Raw genomic sequence first — 19567 nt, forward strand, 5'->3', positions numbered from 1 at the left:
ATCCAGATGTATCTCATCCAAAGGGTCCTTAAGTTCAGAAATCAGCGCTGGGCTCCAGTGAGACTCTCCTGCCCCTCTGGAGTGCTCCCCATCTGTGGGCAGGGGTGCTCCCGGGTTCAAGGGGCTGCAAGTGCTGACAGAGCTGGGAGAGGATTCCAGGGAGTGCTGTGGAGAGCAGCGGTCCCTTTCGCTCCCTGCTTGACGTTTGGGCGGTGGCAAACTCCCACTCCCTTGATTCATTCTCTTTCTTTTTGCTCGCTTGTTCTTGAACCAAACCTGGGGACACAGAGGAAAAATTTTTAAGTTGGTAAATTGGAATGATCGCCTCTTTTTTGGTGAAAGGGGTCACACCCAGAGATGCACAGGGGTTAGTCCTGCTCTGCACTCAGGAATTGCCCCTGTCATTGTTCCGGGGACAATATGGGATGCTGGGAATCAAACCATGGTTAGCCGAGTGCAAGGAAAATACCCTACCCACTGGCCTATCTCTCCAGCCCCAGGTCATCTCTTTTATGGAGCTGGGGAACTGAGGCAAGCACCACAGGTGGTCTGGCACCTGCCTGGAGGGATCCCTGAATGCAGAGGCAGGTTTATCCCATTGTTCTGCTGGGTGTGCCCCCAAAACAACAATAACAACAATAACAACAAGAAAACCCAACTAAGTAAAAGAAAAGAAATGAGGGGGCCATAGAATCTCTGTTCTCTGTCTTTCTAAGAAGTCTGTTCCACTGATGCAGGCTGAGGCCACACCCTACACAGACCCACCCACAGGTGCCTGCGGGGACAACACTTGGCAGCACCCAGCCCAGCCCAGGGCATACAAGACAGGGATGCTCTGGCTCATGCTGATCAGGCACCACCTGTGGTCCACATTCCTGCAGGTGAGATTCCTGAGCACAGAGCCAGGAGTCAGTTCTGATCTCTGAGGGGAGTGGGTTTCAAAACCAGAGCATAAGAAAAAGGGGAAAGAGAAAGATCTGTGGAACTGTTTCCCTTTCTCAGTAGTCAACTCCACACTGTTAGTGACCCTCCATCTACCAATGCTCATAGAACACAGAAAATAAATGCAAAAAAAAATCCTTTAGTTACAAAAAAATGGAAATGACGTGTTGTGACTACAGAGATTTCTTGACCTAGAATTACCCTATGACAAATGTGTGCTTGAGGAGATGTGAGTTCTAGACTGGGATGCACTTGAGAAACTCACGCAGTGTCTTACCTGAACCACATACGTGTCCAACCCTGTTTCTGATGCCAGACTTTGGATGGCGGCCCTGCCAGGGCTCATGTTCTTCTGGAATGCGTCTCTGAGCGCCCTCAGCTCTGCTGGGCTGAACCTCGTGCGGGGTTTGCGAGCACGTTTTCTTTTTCCTGCAGGAAAAAGACAGAGGGTCTAGGAAACCGAAGGGCTCGAAAATGACTCCCCAGAGCAAGAGGAACAGGGATCCTGCCACTGGGAGTCATGCTCACACTGACACTGACAAGCAGTGCTCAGGGGACCAAATGGGATGCTGGGAATTGAGCCCGAATTGGCCGCGTGCAATGAAAATACCCTCCGGGTTGTGCAATCACTCCAGCCCAGCACCCACACTATTGAACTGGAGATCTGAATACAGCTGAACAAAAGGCAGCCTCCCTCGGGAACAAACTCTGAAAGAAACTCAGGAGAGGACAGTGTTATGCTGCAGAACTTCCTGGTACCCATAATGGTCCTCTGCACCCATCAGGGAATTCCCTGAGCAAGGAGAGGCTTGAGCCCTGAACACTACCAACTATTCTGCCTCCCTGACTCCCTTACCCCCACCCCACAAAAAAACAAGTAGAAAAAAAAAGAGAGAAAAGAAATTCAACCTGAAAGCTTTGTAACTTTACACAGGGTGATTAAATAAAAAAAGTTAAAAATATAAAGAAAACAATACAAAAATATTTAAAAAAAAAAAACTCACGAGAAAGAATTACAGTGAGGCAGAAGTGAAAATTATCCTCTTTGACTCCTGGGTAAAATGGCGAATTGAGCAAATGACAGAAAGGGAGAAAAGGGACAGGAACCCCGGAGCAGACAGAGTAGATGGAGGGAGGCCCTGACCCCGTAAAGTAAAAGTGGGGGACACCATCGAGGTTTGCAGGGCTCTCTGTTGAGCAAACTGCTGCAAATCGTGATCCAAAGTTCAGTTACCTCAAAGGTTCCCCCAATCATCCACCTCCATCCTCAAAGCCAACTACTCTTTACCGTTTTTCTATCTTACCTTCCATCGAATATTCCGGAGGGCGATGGACATCCATGGCTGTTGTGCTCTCTGAATTCTAGAGTGAAGTGTGTGACTGCCCTTGGCCTCAACCGCCTTATTTATAGGAAACACAGTAGTAATAGGACCCCAGGCTAAGGCCACACCCTATAGGGACCACTCACATCTCCACACTCATAGGGTCCCTGGCTAAGGTCACACCCTAGAAGTCTCCAATCAGACATGCTGATGAATAATTAATAGTAGGACCCAATTCTTCTCTTTTTTCCAAAAAAGAAAATAATATAAAATTATATCGATCTAGACTTATTACTTATATACCAGAAATCCAAAATCATATGCTCTTCATAACCAGCATCGAAAACAAAAGTTTTTTTTTTTCTTTTTGGGTCACACCTGGCAATGCACAGGTGTTACTCCTGGCTCTGCACTCAGGAATTAGTCCTGCTGGTGCTCAGGGGACCATATGGGATGCTGGGAATTGAACCCGGTTCGGCTGCGTGCAAAGCAAACGCACTGCTCACTGAGCTATCGCTCTAGCCCCTGAAAACACATTTTCTAACTATGCCTTTTGTGCGGGTCTGATTGCTTGGGAAAATTCCAATTAATAATGGTGGATCTTTTATCGAAATATAGAATGTGATCAAAATAGAGAGAGTAAAGTGGAAATCATCTGCCAAACAGGCAGAGAAAATTGGATTGGTGGTACACAGGGTTTCTTGGTTGTAGAAAATGTGCACTGGTGAATGTATAGGTGTTTGATCATTGTATGACCGAGACGTAAACTGGAAAGCTTTTTTTGTTTGATTTTTTGTTTTCTCTTTTTGGGTCTCATATTTGATGCCCAGGGGTTATTCCCAGCTTTCACTCTGAAATTACCCTAGTAGTCCTCAGGGGACCATAGGGATGCAGAGAATCATACCTGGGTCAGCCATGTGCAAAGCAAATGCCCTACCTGCTGTGCTATCGTTCCAGACCCTAAACTAAAAAGCTTTGTAACTGTTCTCCTGGTGATTAAATAAATTCTTAAAAAAATAACTCGGGGCTGGAGTGTTAGCACAGCGGGTAGGAAAGACATTTGCCTTGCACATGGCCGACTTGGGTTCATGTCTCAGCATCCCATATGGTTTCCTTGAGGACCACTAGTTGAAATTTATTAGCCAAGAGTAACCCTGGCTAAGGTACACCATCCATGGCCCAAATAGACACCTTAATTAATTATCGATAGTAGGAACCCAGACTTTTTTTAAAAATCAAATAAAATAAGCATATATTCTTTCTTAAATCGGAGCACCTGGAAAACTCCCCATGGTGTATTTATATGCCAAAACCAGTAACAATAATGGGTCTCATTCCCCGACCCTGAAAGATCTTCCAATGCGGCACCGTTGGGAAGGACGAGTAAAGAGAGGCTGCTAAAATCTCAGGGCTAGGACGAATGGAGATGTTACTGAGACCGCTGAAGAAAATCAACAATCAATGGGATGACGAGATGATGATAACTTTAAAAAAAGGGCACACTGTCAGCCCTGGGAGCTTGGGCCCGGGTATGCCTCCAAAGGATGAAGACGGAGCTCCATAGGGGCCCAACACCCTCACTGGTGGTATCTGTCCTCAGGAAATGGAAACATGAGCCAAGAACGCTGTACCCCCAGCCCCAGTCTAGCTGGCTTCCTCATCCAAAAGAGCCAAACCCTGGAAGCAACTTAAGTGCCCGTTCTTAAGCAGTGGGTCTGGAATGCAGGGTGTGTGCATGCTGTACAATGCAGATCATCGAGAAAACAAGACAGAATGGGCCAGAGTGATAGTAGAGTGGAGAGGTTGTTGGTTTTCCTTGCATGTGGGGTTTGGTCCCCAGCATCCGATATTGTCCCTGGAGTCTGCCAGGTACATTATCTGATTCTGAGCGGGGTCTGAACTCTGGGCACAGTTGGGTGTGACCCCCAATCAAAAAAGATTTGGTAGGAGCTTTAGCCATAGTATAGCATGGGGAGGAAATTTTCCTTGCACACTGCCAACCCCAGTTTGTTTCCTGGCACACGATGGGTCCAAAAGTGCTGCCAGCAGTCATTTCTGAGTGCAGAGACAGGAGTAACCCCTGAGCATCCCCGGTGTGACTCAAAAAGAAAAAAAATCGGATAAGAAATATGCCCATTGGCTGTACAAGGGAAGGGGACTTGAGGGAAGTAAGAGAAGCGAAATTACTGGAAGGGAAAGGACCAGCATCGCACTGTTCCACCCAGGTGTAGATGCCACATAGGTTACATGGCTGATGAATGAGCAAGTGAGACGAAAGGACAAACCAGTGCCTGTGGAAATCCTAAGGTTTCCTGAAGGGAACTGCATGAAAGGGAGCCAAGAAAGGGAGGTCGTAAAAAAGCAGAGATGATATTTTTTTGGGGGGTCATATGCAGCAATGCTTAGGGGTTACTCCAGGCTCTGTGCTCAGGAATTGGTCCTGGCGTTGTTTGGGAGACCATATGGGATGCTGGGAATCAAACCTGGGTAGTCCTCGTGAAGGCAAATGCCCTACCTGCTGTACTATATCGCTCCAGACCTGGTTGTTTTTTAATCATCCACACGAACCTTTCAGGGGCTGGAGGGTTAGTGCAGGGATTACTCGCTAGCCTGCTATGCAGCAGACCCGGGTTTGACACCAAATACCACTAGGGTATCGTAGTGATATCCACAGACACTGGAGCGGTAGCACACCAGGTGGGCCGTTTGCCTTGCACACAGCTGATCTGGGTTCAATTCCTCTGTCCCTCTCTGAGAGCCATGCAAGGTACTGAGAGAATCACTCCCACACGGCAGAGCCTGGCAAGATTCCCATGGTGTGTTCGATATGCCAAAAACAGTAAAAACAAGTCTTACAATGGAGAAAGATACTGGTGCCCGCTGAGCAAATCGATGAACAGCAGGACGACAGTGCTACAGCACTCCAGTCTAGACCACACCCTACAGAACCCTTCACACATGCTAATAGAGTGGGTCCTCAGAGACAGTGCAGTAAGAGTTAAGTTGCCGGCCTCACATGGGGCCAACCTCAACCAATTCAATGCCATATGGAATGATCTCTGAGACCAGAGCCAGGAGTGAGCGCTGAGCACCCCTGGATTTGGTGTAGAAGCTGAACAATTGAAAACAACACACTGGCAGGGTTCAGGTAAAGGTCAGGCCTTAGAGGGACATAGAAGAGGAGGGAGGGGCTGAAACATTGGTGCAAACTTTGAGAAGGGGTGGGAGTGCACCCCCTTGTTCTGGCTCCCCTCCATGCTGTGCTGGGAGAGAATCTCACAGCAGCACCCACACTATTGGACAAGAGATCTCAACACAGATGGACACACAAAGCTTCACTGGGGGATAAACTCTGCAAGAAACGCAGCAGAGGACAGTGTTGGGGTTACCCCCTGGCCTCTCTGGGAGAGGGAATTCTCCTGTGAGTTCCTGCATCTCTCCTGATTGAACGGTGGCCTGTGGGTCCCTGGGGTCCTGAGGTCATCTCCTGCCCTTGGAATCCAGACCTGTGTGTTCAGTGTGATGTGGCCTGTGTCACTCTGACTCTCAGGTGTCCTCAACCCACCACCTGCCCTTCCCCCAGCACAGGGCTGCCCACCTGCTCCCCAGATGCCCCTTGGGCTGTCCTAGTCCTTTCCCGTTGCTTTACCTTCAGCTCAGAGGAGTCGAGGCACAGTCCCAGGGCATGACATGGACCATTCCAACACTCTTTCTTTAGGAGGTGGGAGAAAGTTTCTGAGAGAAAAGCCATGGGGTTGCCCCTCTCACTAGCCAGCTGCCGACCAGAAGTGCCCCAGGCCCTTCCCATGGGACCAATCTCATCTCCATTCTGTCCACAGGAAGGTTTTCTTCCTGCCCAGCTCCACCGAACAATTGAGTAGTGCTCTTGTATTCTTTTCAATTTGATATTTTTTGGGGAAGGCCAACTAGTGATCTCCTGGCTTACTCCTGTCTCTGCGCTTTGGATTCGCTCCTGGCTGTTCGGGATGCATATGGGATACCTGATAAAATATGTAAACAAGGTGCCAAAGATCAATTAGGTAATCTCCTCTTTTCCTTTTATTGCTAGGTAGTGTTTCATTACAATTTATTTTTTCTGGTTTTGTTTTGGGGCCACATTAGGTATTTATCAGGGTTTTTTTTTTGGCTCGGCACTGAAGAATCACTTGTAGTGGTGAATATATGAGATGTAAAGTTCAAAAACTACGATACTGTCTATTTGGGGCTATTAAGTTAAATCCTACATAAAAAAAAGAAATAGTGAGTGAATGAGGATTTCTTCCACTACAACCAACCACCTCTAACACCAATTGTTTCTTCCTTTTGATATCCTCTCTGGTGTAATGGTTTTCGTTATTCTTCCTCAGGTAAACATTTTTTTTTCCCTGTTTTTAGGTCACACTGGCAGTTCTAAGCATGTACTTCCGCCTCTGTGAACAGTCTCACTCCTGGCAGGACTTGGAGACTGTACGAAGGACTGGGGATGAACCTTGGCGAGCTGCATGTAGGGAAACACCCACTCGTATATTCTCCCTCTGGCCCCAAATGAATGCTTCTTGCTTAAACTCATCCTCCCACATCTGCGAGAGAGGAAACAGAAAATTACATTGGAATCATGTATTTATTAACAAACAAATAAAAGGGACTTCTGTTAAAAACAATTAACTCGGGGCTGGAGCGATAGCACAGCGGGTTGGGCGTTTGCCTTGCTCGCGGCCGACCCGGGTTTGAATCCTAGCATCTCATATGGTACCTGAGTACCACCAGGGGTAATTCCTGAATGAAGATCCAGAAGTATCCCCTGTGCATCGCAAGGTGTGACCCAAAAACCAAAAAACAAAAACCAATTAACTCCTGGCCCTGACGAGGCACCAAGTTTCCACCCATGAACTACTCTTGCGGGTCTTGAACAGCCATGATCCCAGAGGCACACAAATCAAATCTCCGAACATAGCCGCTTTGCCCAGAAATGCATCTGGACTGTGGTGCTGTGCCACACAAGGGGCGGAAGGGTATTTGACCCTTCTGCCATTTTCCCCCTCTGGCATGGTGGCCGCCATCTTTCAGGGTCTATTAGCGAGTCAGGTAGGACACTGCAGTGATGAGACGCAAGGCTCATGGGATGGGGGGTTGTAACCGAGTTAGCCTGCCCTGAGGAGGCAGCCCACGACTGCTCCTCTGGCTCCTGAACGGGACTTGAATCCAGAGGCACACAAACCATATCGAAACCCAGTGGCTTTTGGCAGAAATCCATCCAGGATTATTACTTAAATATCAGAAATCCAAAATTATATGCTCTTCATAATCACAATAGAAAACAAATTATTGTGCTCCCTTCGGCAGCACATACACTAAAATTGGAACGGTAGAGAGAAGATTAGCATGGCCCCTGCGCAAGGATGACACGCAAATTCGTGAAGCGTTCCATATTTTTGGAAAACAGTATGGACGATTCTCAAAAAACTAGAGGTTGAGCTCCCATTTGACCCAGCAATACCACTGCTGGGAATATATCCCAGAAAAGCCAAAAAGTATAGTCGAAGTGACATATGCACTTATATGTTCATCCCGCAGCACTCTTTACAATAGCCAGAATCTGGAAAACACCCGAGTGCCCTAGAACAGATGACTGGTTGAAGAAACTCTGGTACATCTATACAATGGAATACTATGCAGCTGTTAGAAAAAATGAGGTCATGACGTTTGCATATAAGTGGATCAACATGGAAAGTATCATGCTAAGTGAAATGAGTCAGAAAGAGAGAGACAGACATAGAAAGATTGCACTCATCTGTGGAATATAGAGTAATAGACTATAAGACTAATGCCCAAGAATAGTAAAAATAAGTACCAGGAGATTGTTTCCATGGCTTGGAGGCTGGTCTCTCATTCTGGGTAACTCAGGGAAGGGACCACCTAGTAAAATGTGGTTGGAGGTCATGTGGGGGAAGGGTGAGGCGGGCGGAATACAGACTAGAGACTGAACACAATGGCCACTCAACACCTTTATTGCAAACCACAACACCTAATCAGAGAGAGAGAACAAAAGGGAATTCCCTGCCATAGTGGCAGGGTGGGGTGGGGAGAGACGGGACTGGGAAGGGGGGGAGGGTGTTGGGTTTACAGGTGGTGGAGAATGGGCACTGGTGAAGGGATGGGTTATCGAACTTTGTATGGGGGAAGCATGAGCACAAAGATGTATGGATCTGTAACTGTACCCTCACGGTGACTCTCTAATTAAAAATAAACTAATAAAAAAAAACCAAAAAAAAAGAAAAAAAGAAAACAAATTATGTATGCCTTTTTCGGCAGTTTTGATGGATGGGGAATATTCCAAATAATAATGGTGGGTCTTTTATCGAAATATTAAATGTGATCAAATAGAGACAGAGTAAAATGGAAATTATCTGCCACACAACCAGGGAGGGTTGGAATGGAGGATATATAGGGTTTCCTGGAGGTGTAAAATGTGCACTGTGTAGGAATGGGTGTTTGAATATTATATGACCCAGACATAAACTGGAAAGCTTTGGAACGGTTCTTATGGGTATTCAATAAATTAAAAAAACCAAAAAACTCCTGGCTAGGGGCCAATGCATTGTACAGCAGGAAGGCCATTTGCCTTGATGCGATTGAATAAGGTCAATCCTGGTACCTATATGGTCCCCAGCACACGGCAGGAGTGATCCCTGAGCACATCCAAGGGAAAATCCTGAGTACTGCCATGTGTGCCCCCTCACTGACAGTCTCTCTGTCTCTGTCTCTCTCTCAATGTCTCTGTCTCTCTCCCCAGTTAAGAAGAGTCTTACAGTTTCCAGAGCAGAGACACAGATTGTCCATATGGTTTTCTCAATAGATCTCAGGTAAGCTCAGATATGAGTGGGGCTGTGTCTGCTTCTTTGGGGAACAATATTTCTGCAGGGCTGAGGTTGGTGTGATGGGCAAAGATGTACCCCTTCTTCTATATTTGTAGAGGGGAATGTCTCCACTCCTTGGGATATGAGGTACCTCGTGTCTGCTTTAGTTTTGTTCAGGGGCTATACCAGGTGGTGCTCAAGGTTGAATCCTGACTGTAGGCACTAGGACACACATGGCAGGGCTCAGGGTTCCTATGATGAGGAATAATACTGGGTGAGCTGTGTGCAAGGCAATTGTCTTCCTGGCTGTAGCATCTCTCCAGCACTAAGCACCAGTGTCCGGAGGTGCTGAGTACCCTGTGTTGATCTCTGCACCCCAGAGTATCGAAACTAATTGCCTGTGGGGTCGCAGCCCCTCTGGACCCTGATTCAAACAGTTTGCATTGGGCCCAGGCAAGTGATACCTGATCCTGTCCAGGCTGGAACGAACATGGAGAAATAAGTCGCCTGTGATCGTGGAAATTTCTTGACCTGCCTTGCCTCAACCGCCTTATTTATATGAAACACAGTAGTAATAGGACCCCAGGTTAAGGCCACACCCTATAGGGACCACTCACATATCCACACTCATAGGGTCCCTGGCTAAGGTCACACCCTAGAAGGCTCCAATCAGACATGCTGATGAATAATTAATAGTAGGACCCAATTCTTCTCTTTTTTCCAAAAAATAAAATAATATAAAATTATATCGATCTAGACTTATTACTTATATACCAGAAATCCCAAATCATATCCTCTTCATAACCAGCATCGAAAACAAAAGTTTTTTTTTTCTTTTTGGTTCACACCTGGCAATGCACAGGTGTTACTCCTGGCTCTGCACTCAGGAATTAGTCCTGGTGGTGCTCAGGGGACCATATGGGATGCTGGGAATTGAACCCGGTTCGGCTGCGTGCAAAGCAAACGCACTGCTCACTGAGCTATCGCTCTAGCCCCTGAAAAAAAATTTTCTAAGTATGCCTTTTGTGAAGGTCTGATTGCTTGGGAAAATTCCAATTAATAATGGTGGATCTTTTATCGAAATATTGAATGTGATCAAAATAGAGAGAGTAAAGTGGAAATGGTCTGCCAAACAGGCAGAGAAAATTGGATGGGTGGTACACAGGGTTTCCTGGTTGTAGAAAATGTGCACTGGTGAAGGTATAGGTGTTTGATCATTGTATGACCGAGACTTAAACTGGAAAGCTTTTTTTGTTTGATTTTTTGTTTTCTCTTTTTGGGTCTCATATGTGATGCCCAGGGGTTATTCCCAGCTTTCACTCTGAAATTACCATAGTAGTCCTCAGGGGACCATAGGGATGCAGAGAATCATACCTGGGTCAGCCATGTGCAAAGCAAATGCCCTACCTGCTGTGCTATCGTTCCAGACCCTAAACTAAAAAGCTTTGTAACTGTTCTCCTGGTGATTAAATAAATTCTTAAAAAAATAACTCGGGGCTGGAGTGTTAGCACAGCGGGTAGGAAAGACAAGGAAAGACATTTGCCTTGCACATGGCCGACTTGGGTTCATGTCTCAGCATCCCATATGGTTTCCTTGAGGACCACTAGTTGAAATTCATTAGCCAAGAGTAACCCTGGCTAAGGTACACCCTCCATGGCCCAAATCAGACACCTTAATTAATTATCAATAGTAGGAACCCAGTCTTTTTTTAAAATCAAATAAAATAAGCATATATTCTTTCTTAAATCGCAGCACCTGGAAAACTCCCCATGGTGTATTTATATGCCAAAACCAGTAACAATAATGGGTCTCATTCCCCGACCCTGAAAGATCTTCCAATGCGGCACCATTGGGAAGGACGAGTAAAGAGAGGCTGCTAAAATCTCAGGGCTAGGACGAATGGAGATGTTACTGAGACCGCTCAAGAATATCAACAATCAATGGGATGACGAGATGATGATAACTTTAAAAAAAGGGCACACTGTGAGCCCTGGGAGCTTGGGCCCGGGTATGCCTCCAAAGGATGAAATCGGAGCTCCATAGGCGCCCAACACCCTTACTGGTGGTATCTGTCTTCAGGAAATGGAAACATGAGCCAAGAACGCTGTACCCCCAGCCCCAGTCTAGCTGGCTTCCTCATCCAAAAGAGCCAAACCCTGGAAGCCACTGAAGTGCCCGTTCTTAAGCAGTGGGTCAGGAATGCAGGGTGTGTGCATGCTGTGCAATGCTGATCAGCGAGAAAACAAGACAGAAGGGGCCAGAGTGATAGTAGAGTGGAGAGGGTGTTGGTTTTCCTTGCATGTGGGGTTTGGCCCCCATCATCAGATATTGTCCCCGGAGTCTGCCAGGTACATTATCTGATTCTGAGCGGGGTCTGAACTCTGGGCACAGTTGGGTGTGACCCCCAATCAAAAATGATTTGGTAGGAGCTTTAGCCATAGTATAGCATGGGGAGGAAATTTTCCTTGCACACTGCCAACCCCAGTTTGTTTCCTGTCACACGATGGGTCCAAAAGCGCTGCCAGTAGTCATTTCTGAGTGCAGAGACAGGAGTAACCCCTGAGCATCGCCGGTTTGACTCAAAAAGAAAAAAAATCGGATACGAAATATGCCCATTGGCGGTACAAGGGAAGGGGACTTGAGGGAAGTAAGAGAAGCGAAATTACTGGAAGGGAAAGGACCAGCGTGGCACTGTTCCACCCAGATGTAGATGCCACACAGGTTACATGGCTGATGAATGAGCAATTGAGACGAAAGGACAAACCAGTGCCTGTGGAAATCCTAAGGTTTCCTGAAGGGAACTGCATGAAAGGGAGCCAAGAAAGGGAGGTCGTAAAAAAGCAGAGATGATTTTTTTTTTGGGTCATACGTAGCAATGCTTAGGGGTTACACCAGGCTCTGGGCTCAGGAATTGGTCCTGGAGTTGTTTGGGAGACCATATGGGATGCTGGGAATCAAACCGGGGTCGTCCTCATGAAGGCAAACGCCCCACCTGCTGTACTATATCACTCCAGACCTAATTGTTTTTTAATCATCCACACGAACCTATCAGGGGCTGGAGGGGTAGTGCAGGGAGTACTCGCTACCCTGCTATGCAGTGGACCCATGTTTGACACCAAATACCACTAGGGTATCGTAGTGATATCCACAGACACTGGAGTGGTAGCACACCAGGTGGGGCGTTTGCCTTGCACACAGCTGATCTGGGTTCAATTCCTCTGTCCCTCTCGGAGAGCCTTGCAAGCTACTGAGAGAATCACTCCCGCAGGGCAGAGCCTGGCAAGATTCCCTTGGTGTGTTCGATATGCCAAAAGCAGTAACAACAAGTCTTACAATGGAGAAAGATACTGGTGCCCGCTGAGCAAATCGATGAACAGCAGGACAGTCTACAGCACTCCAGTCTAGACCACACCCTACAGAACCCTTCACACATGCTAATAGAGTGGGTCCTCAGAGACAGTGCAGTAAGAGTTAAGTTGCCGGCCTCACATGGGGCCAACCTCAAACAATTCAATGCCATATGGAATGATCTCTGAGACCAGAGCCAGGAGTGAGCCCTGAGCACCCCTGGATTTGGTGTAGAAGCTGAACAATTGAAAACAACACACTGGCAGGGTTCAGGTAAAGGTCAGGCCTTAGAGGGACATAGAAGAGGAGGGAGGGGCTGAAACATTGGTACAAACCTTGAGAAGGGGTGGGAGTGCACCCCCTTGTTCTGGCTCCCCTCCATGCTGTGCTGGGAGAGAATCTCAGAGCAGCACCCACATTACTGGAAAAGAGATCTCAACACAGATGGACACACAAAGCCTCACTGGGGGATAAACTCTGCAAGAAACGCAGCAGAGGACAGTGTTGAGGTCACCCTCTGGCCCCTCTGCGAGAGGGAATTCTCCTGTGAGTTCCCTCATCTCTCCTGAGAGAACAGTGGCCTGTGGGTCCCTGGGGTCCTAGGGTCATCTACTCCCATTGGAATCCCATCCTGAGTGTTCAGTGTGAAGTTGGGCTGTGTCATTCTGACTCTCAGGTGTCCTCAACCCACCACCTGCCCTTCCCCCAGCACAGGGCAGCCCACCTGCTCCCCAGATGCCCCTTGGGCTCTCCTAGTCCTTTCCCGGTGCTTTACCTTCAGCTCAGAGGAGTCGAGGCACAGTCCCAGGCCATGACATGGCCCAATCCAACACTCTTTCTCGAGGAGGTGGGAGAAGGTTTCTTAGAGAAAAGCCATGGGGTTGTCCCTCTCACTAGCCAGCTCCCGACCAGAAGTGCCCCAGGCCCTTCCCATGGGACCAATCTCATCTCCATTCTGTCCACAGGAAGGTTTTCTTCCTGCCCAGTCTCCACCGAACAATTGAGTAGTGCTCTTGTATTCTTTTCAATTTGATATTTTTTGGGGAAGGCCAACTGGTGCTCTCCTGGCTTACTCCTGTCTCTGCACTTGGAATTCACTCTGGGCTGTGTTTGGGATGCATATGGGATACCTGATACAATATGTAAACAAGGTGCCAAAGAATAATTAGGCAATCTCCTCTTTTCCTTTTATTGCTAGGTCGTGTTTCATTACAATTTTTATTTTCTTGTTTTGTTTTGGGGCCACATTAGGTATTTCTCAGGGGTTTTTCCTAACTGGGCACTGAATTATCACTTGTCGTGGTGAATCTATGAGATGCAAAGTTTGAAAACTGGGATACTGTCTATTTGGGGCTATTAAGGTAAATGCTACATAAAAAAAAGAAATAGTGAATGAATGAGGATTTCTTCCACTACAACCAACCTCCTCCAACACCAATTATTTCTTCATTTTGATATCCTCTCTGGTGTTGTGGTTTCCAGTTTTTCTTCATAGGTAAACATTTTCTGTCTCTGTTTTTAGGTCACACTGGCAGTTCTAAGCATGTACTCCCACCTCTGTGAAGAGTGTCACTCCTGGCAGGACTCGGGGACTGTATGCAGGGCTGGGGATGAACCTTTGTGAGCTGCGTGAAGGGAAAACCCTACCCATATACTCTCTCTCTGGCCCCAAATAAATGTTTTCTTGCTTATCCTCATCCTCCCACATCCAGGAGAGTGGAAACAGAAAATTACATTGGAATCATGATTTATTAACAAACAAATAAAAGGGAGTTCTGTTAAAAACAATTAACTTCTGGCCCTGAGGGACACCAAGTTGCCACCCAAGAACTACTCTTGTGGGTCTTGAACAGCTATGATCGCAGAGGCACACAAATCAAATCTCTGAACATGGCCGCTTTGCCCAGAAATGCATCTGGACTGTGGCGTTGTGCCACCCAAGGTGCGGAAGGGTATTTGTCCCTTCTGCCATTTTCCCCCTCTGGCATGGTGGCCGCCATCTTTCAGGGTCTATTGGAGAGTCAGGTAGGACACTGCAGTGATGAGAATAAAGGCTCTCGGGATGGGGGGTTTGTAACCGACCTTAGCCTGCCCTGAAGAGGCCGCCCACGAACTGCTCCTCTGGCTCCTGAACAGGACTTGAATCCAGAGGCACACAAACCATCTCGGAACCCAGTGGCTTTGGGAAGAAATCCATCCAGGATTATTACTTAAATATCAAAAATCCAAAATTATATGCTCTTCATAATCACAATAGAAAACAAATGATCTATGTATGCCCTTTTTGTCAGGTTTGATGAATGGGGAAAATTCCCAATAATAATAGTGGGTCTTCTATCGAAATATTAAATGTGATCTTGTAGAGACAGAATGAAATAGAAATTATCTGCCACACAGCAAGGGAGGGTTGGTATGGGGCGGTATACTGGGGTTCCTGGAGGTGTAAAATGTGCGCTGGTGAAGGGATGGGTGTTTGAATATTGTATGACTGAGATTTAAACAGGAAAGCTTTGTAACTGTTCTCACGGTGATTCATTAAATTAATAAAAAAAAAAAAACTCCTGGCTAGGGACCAATGCATTGTTCAGAGGGTAGGCCATTTTCCTTGGATATGTTGACTCAGACGAATCCTGGTGCGTATATGGTCCCCAGCATACAGCAGGAGTGATCCGTAAGCACAGCCAAGGGAAAATCCTGAGTACCGCCATGTGTGCCCCCTCACTGACACTCTCTCTCTCTCTCTCTCTCTCTCTCTCTCTCTCTCACTCACTCACTCTCTCTCTTCTCCATTTAAGAAGAGTCTTGCAGGTTCCAGAGTAGAGACACCGATTGTCCATATGGTTTTCTCAATAGATCACAAGTAAGCTCAGTTATGAGTGGGGCTGTGTCTGCTTCTTTGGGGAACAATATTTCTGCAGGGCTGAGGTTGGTGTGTTGGGCAAAGATGTACCCCTTCTTCTATATTTATAGTGGGGAATGTCTCCACTCAGTGGGATATGAGGTACCACGTGTCTCCTTTCGTTTTGTTCAGGGGCTATACCAGGTGGTGCTCAAGGCTGAATCCTGACCCTAGGCTCTAGGACACACATGGCAGGGCTCGGGGTCCCTATGATAAGGAATAATACTGGGTGGGCTGTGTGCAAGGAAATTGCCTTCCTGGCTGTAGCATCTCTCAGCACTAAGCACCAGTGTTCGGAGGTGCTGAGCACCCTGTGTTGATCTCTCCACCCGAGAGTATCGAAACGAATTGCCTGTGGGGTCGCAGCCCCTCTGGACCCTGATTCAAACAGTTTGCATTGGGCCCAGGCAAGTGATACCTGATCCTGTCCAGGCTGGAGTGCACATGGAAGAATAAGTTCCCTGTGATCTTGGAAATTTCTTGAAACTGCTCAGCCTACTCTCCTTTTCCCATTCTTGCAGAGAAACATGAATCCCAGTGAAGACAGACTCATAGTTTTGCAAAACAATTTATTTGAAACACCAGAACTGAGAAACATAGAAAAGATGCCCTGTAGCATCACAAACCACACCAACCCTCCCTCATGTCCCTCTTCCAGAAGAAGATCCAGTCATTGTGTACATGGCATCACCAGTGAAGGTGATATAGGCAGGGAGGATGGGGGCCCACACACAGTCAGGAGCTCTGATGTCCACCATCAGCTGGAGCATCCCCAGGGTCACAGTTCTCAGGGAACATTCGAAGGGAACAGATACTGATCCAGCTCGGAGAAGTCATCGTCTCCAGGGCTCAAATACATCTGGGTAAATTCATCAATATTCTGGGTAATGCATTCCCACAGGGCCTCAGACACATCCAGATGTATCTCATCCAAAGGGTCCTTAAGTTCAGAAATCAGCGCTGGGCTCCAGTGAGACTCTCCTGCCCCTCTGGAGTGCTCCCCATCTGTGGGCAGGGGTGCTCCCGGGTTCAAGGGGCTGCAAGTGCTGACAGAGCTGGGAGAGGATTCCAGGGAGTGCTGTGGAGAGCAGCGGTCCCTTTCGCTCCCTGCTTGACGTTTGGGTGGTGGCAAACTCCCACTCCCTGGATTCATTCTCTTTCTTTTTGCTCGCTGGTTCTTGAACCAAACCTGGGGACACAGAGGAGAAATTTTTAAGTTGGTAAATTGGGATGATCGCCTCTTTTTTTGTGAAAGGGGTCACACCCAGAGATGCACAGGGGTTACTCCTGCTCTGCACTCAGGAATTGCCCCTGTCATTGTTCCGGGGACAATATGGGATGCTGGGAATCAAACCCCGGTTAGCCTCGCGCAAGGAAAATACCCTACCCACTGTGCTATCGCTCCAGCCCCAGGCCATCTCTTTTATGGAGCTGGGGAACTGAGGCAAGCACCACAGGTGGTCTGCACCTGCCTGGAGAGATCCCTGAATGCAGAGGCAGGTTTATCCCATTGTTCTGCTGGGTGTGCCCCCAAAACAACAATAACAACAAGAAAACCCAACTAAGCAAAAGAAAAGAAATGAGGGGGCCATAGAATTTCTGTTCTCTCTCTTTCTAAGAAGTCTGTTCCACTGACACAGGCTGAGGCCTCACCCTACACAGACCCACCCACAGGTGCCTGCGGGGACAACACTTGGCAGCACTCAGCCCAGCCCAGGGCATACCAGGCAGGGATGCTCTGGCTCATGCTGATCAGGCACCACCTGTGGTCCACATTCCTGCAGGTGAGATTCCTGAGCACAGAGCCAGGAGTCAGTTCTGATCTCTGCAGGGAGTGGGTTTTAAAACCAGAGCATAAGAAAAAGGGGAAAGTGAAAGATCTGTGGAACTGTTTCCATTTCTCAGTAGTCAACTCCACACTGTTAGTGACCCTCCATCTACCAATGGTCATAGAACACAGAAAATAAATGCAAACAAAAATCCTTTAATTACAAAAAAATGGAAATGACGTGTTGTGACTACAGAGATTTCTTGACCTAGAATTACCCTATGACAAATGTGTGTGTGAGGAGATGTGAGTTCTAGACTGGGATGCACTTGAGAAACTCACGCAGTGTCTTACCTGAACCACATACGTGTCCAACCCTGTTTCTGATGCCAAACTCTGGATGGCGGCCCTGCCAGGGCTCATGTTCTTCTGGAATGCGTCTCTGAGCGCCCTCAGCTCTGCTGGGCTGAACCTCGTGCGGGGTTTGCGAGCCCGTTTTCTTTTTCCTGCAGGAAAAAGACAGAGGGTCTAGGAAACCGAAGGGCTCGAAAATGACTCCCCAGAGCAAGAGGAACAGGGATCCTGCCACTGGGAGTCATGCTCACACTGACACTGACAAGCAGTGCTCAGGGGACCAAATGGGATGCTGGGAATTGAGCCCGAATTGGCCGCGTGCAATGAAAATACCCTACGGGCTGTGCAATCACTCCAGCCCAGCACCCACACTATTGAATTGGAGATCTGAATACAGCTGGACAAAAGGCAGCCTCCCTCGGGAACAAACTCTGAAAGAAACTCAGGAGAGGACAGTGTTATGCTGCAGAACTTCCTGGTACCCCTAATGGTCCTCAGCACCCACCAGGGAATTCCCTGAGTAAGGAGAGGCTTGAGCCCTGAACACTACCAACTATTCTGCCTCCCTGACTCCCTTACCCCCACCCCACAAACAAACAAGTAGAAAAAAAAAGAGAGAAAAGTAACTCAACCTGAAAGCTTTGTAACTTTCCACAGGGTGATTAAATAAAAAAAGTTAAAAATATAAAGAAAACAATACAAAAATACTGAAAAAAAAAAAAAAGAAACTCAAAAGAAAGAATGACAGTGAGGCTGAAGTGAAAAGTATCCTCTTTGTCTCCTGGGTAAAATGGCTAATTGAGCAAATGAGAGAAAGGGAGAAAAGGGACAAGAACCCCGGAGCAGACACAGTAGATGGAGGGAGGCCCTGATCCCGTAAAGTAAAAGTGGGGGACACCATCGAGGTTTGCAGGGCTCTAGGTTGAGCAAACTGCTGCAAATCATGATCCAAAGTTCAGTTACCTCAATGGTTCCCCCAATCATCCACCTCCATCCCCAAAGCCAACTACTCTTTACCCTTTTTCTCTCTTACCTTCCATGGAATATTCCGGAGGGCGATGGACATCCATGGCTGTTGTGCTCTCTGAATTCTAGAGTGAAGTGTGTGACTGGCCTTGGCCTCAACGCCTTATTTATAGGAAACACAATAGTAATAGGACCCCAGGCTAAGGCCACACCCTATAGGGACCACTCACATCTCCACACTCATAGGGTCCCTGGCTAAGGTCACACCCTAGAGGGCTCCAATCAGACATGCTGATGAATAATTAATAGTAGGACCCAATTCTTCTCTTTTTTCCAAAAAATAAAATAATATAAAATTATATCGATCTAGACTTATTACTTATATACCAGAAATCAAAAATCATATGCTGTTCAAAACCAGCATCGAAAACAAAAGTTTATTTTTTTCTTTTTGGGTCACACCGGCGATGCACAGGTGTTACTCCTGGCTCTGCACTCAGGAGTTAGTCCTGGTGCTGCTCAGGGGACCATATGGGATGCTGAGAATTGAACCCGGTTCGGCTGCGTGCAAAGCAAACGCACTGCTCACTGTGCTATCGCTCTAGCCCCTGAAAACAAATTTTCTAACTATGCCTTTTGTGCGGGTCTGATTGCTTGGGAAAATTCCAATTAATAATGGTGGGTCTTTCATTAAAATTTTGAATGTGATCAAAATAGAGAGAGTAAAGTGGAAATGGTCTGCCAAACAGGCAGAGAAATTGGATGGGTGGTACACAGGGCTTCTTGGTTGTAGAAAATGTGCACTGGTGAAGTATAGGTGTTTGATCATTGTATGACCGAGACTTAAACTGGAAAGCTTTTTTTGTTTGATTTTTTGTTTTCCCTTTTTGGGTCTCATATGTGATGCCCAGGAGTTATTCCCAGCTTTCACTCAGAAATTACCCTAGTAGTGCTCAGGGGACCATAAGGGATGCAGAGAATCATACCTGGGTCAGCCATGTGCAAAGCAAATGCCCTACCTGCTGTGCTATCGTTCCAGACCCTAAACTAAAAAGCTTTGTAACTGTTCTCCTGGTGATTAAATAAATTCTTAAAAAAATAACTCGGGGC

At 47.1% G+C, this 19567-nt stretch overlaps 1 non-coding gene across 1 annotated transcript; it reads left to right on the plus strand.

Annotated features, from left to right (window-relative positions):
- The first annotated feature begins 7591 nt into the window (after positions 1-7591).
- On the plus strand, positions 7592-7698 carry LOC129406941 (U6 spliceosomal RNA). The gene has a single exon (XR_008631348.1). It is a non-coding gene; the product is annotated as a U6 spliceosomal RNA (small nuclear RNA).
- The last annotated feature ends 11869 nt before the right edge of the window (positions 7699-19567 follow it).

The sequence above is a fragment of the Sorex araneus genome, chromosome 8, assembly GCF_027595985.1.
Source record: "Sorex araneus isolate mSorAra2 chromosome 8, mSorAra2.pri, whole genome shotgun sequence".
NCBI classification, from domain to species: domain Eukaryota; kingdom Metazoa; phylum Chordata; class Mammalia; order Eulipotyphla; family Soricidae; genus Sorex; species Sorex araneus.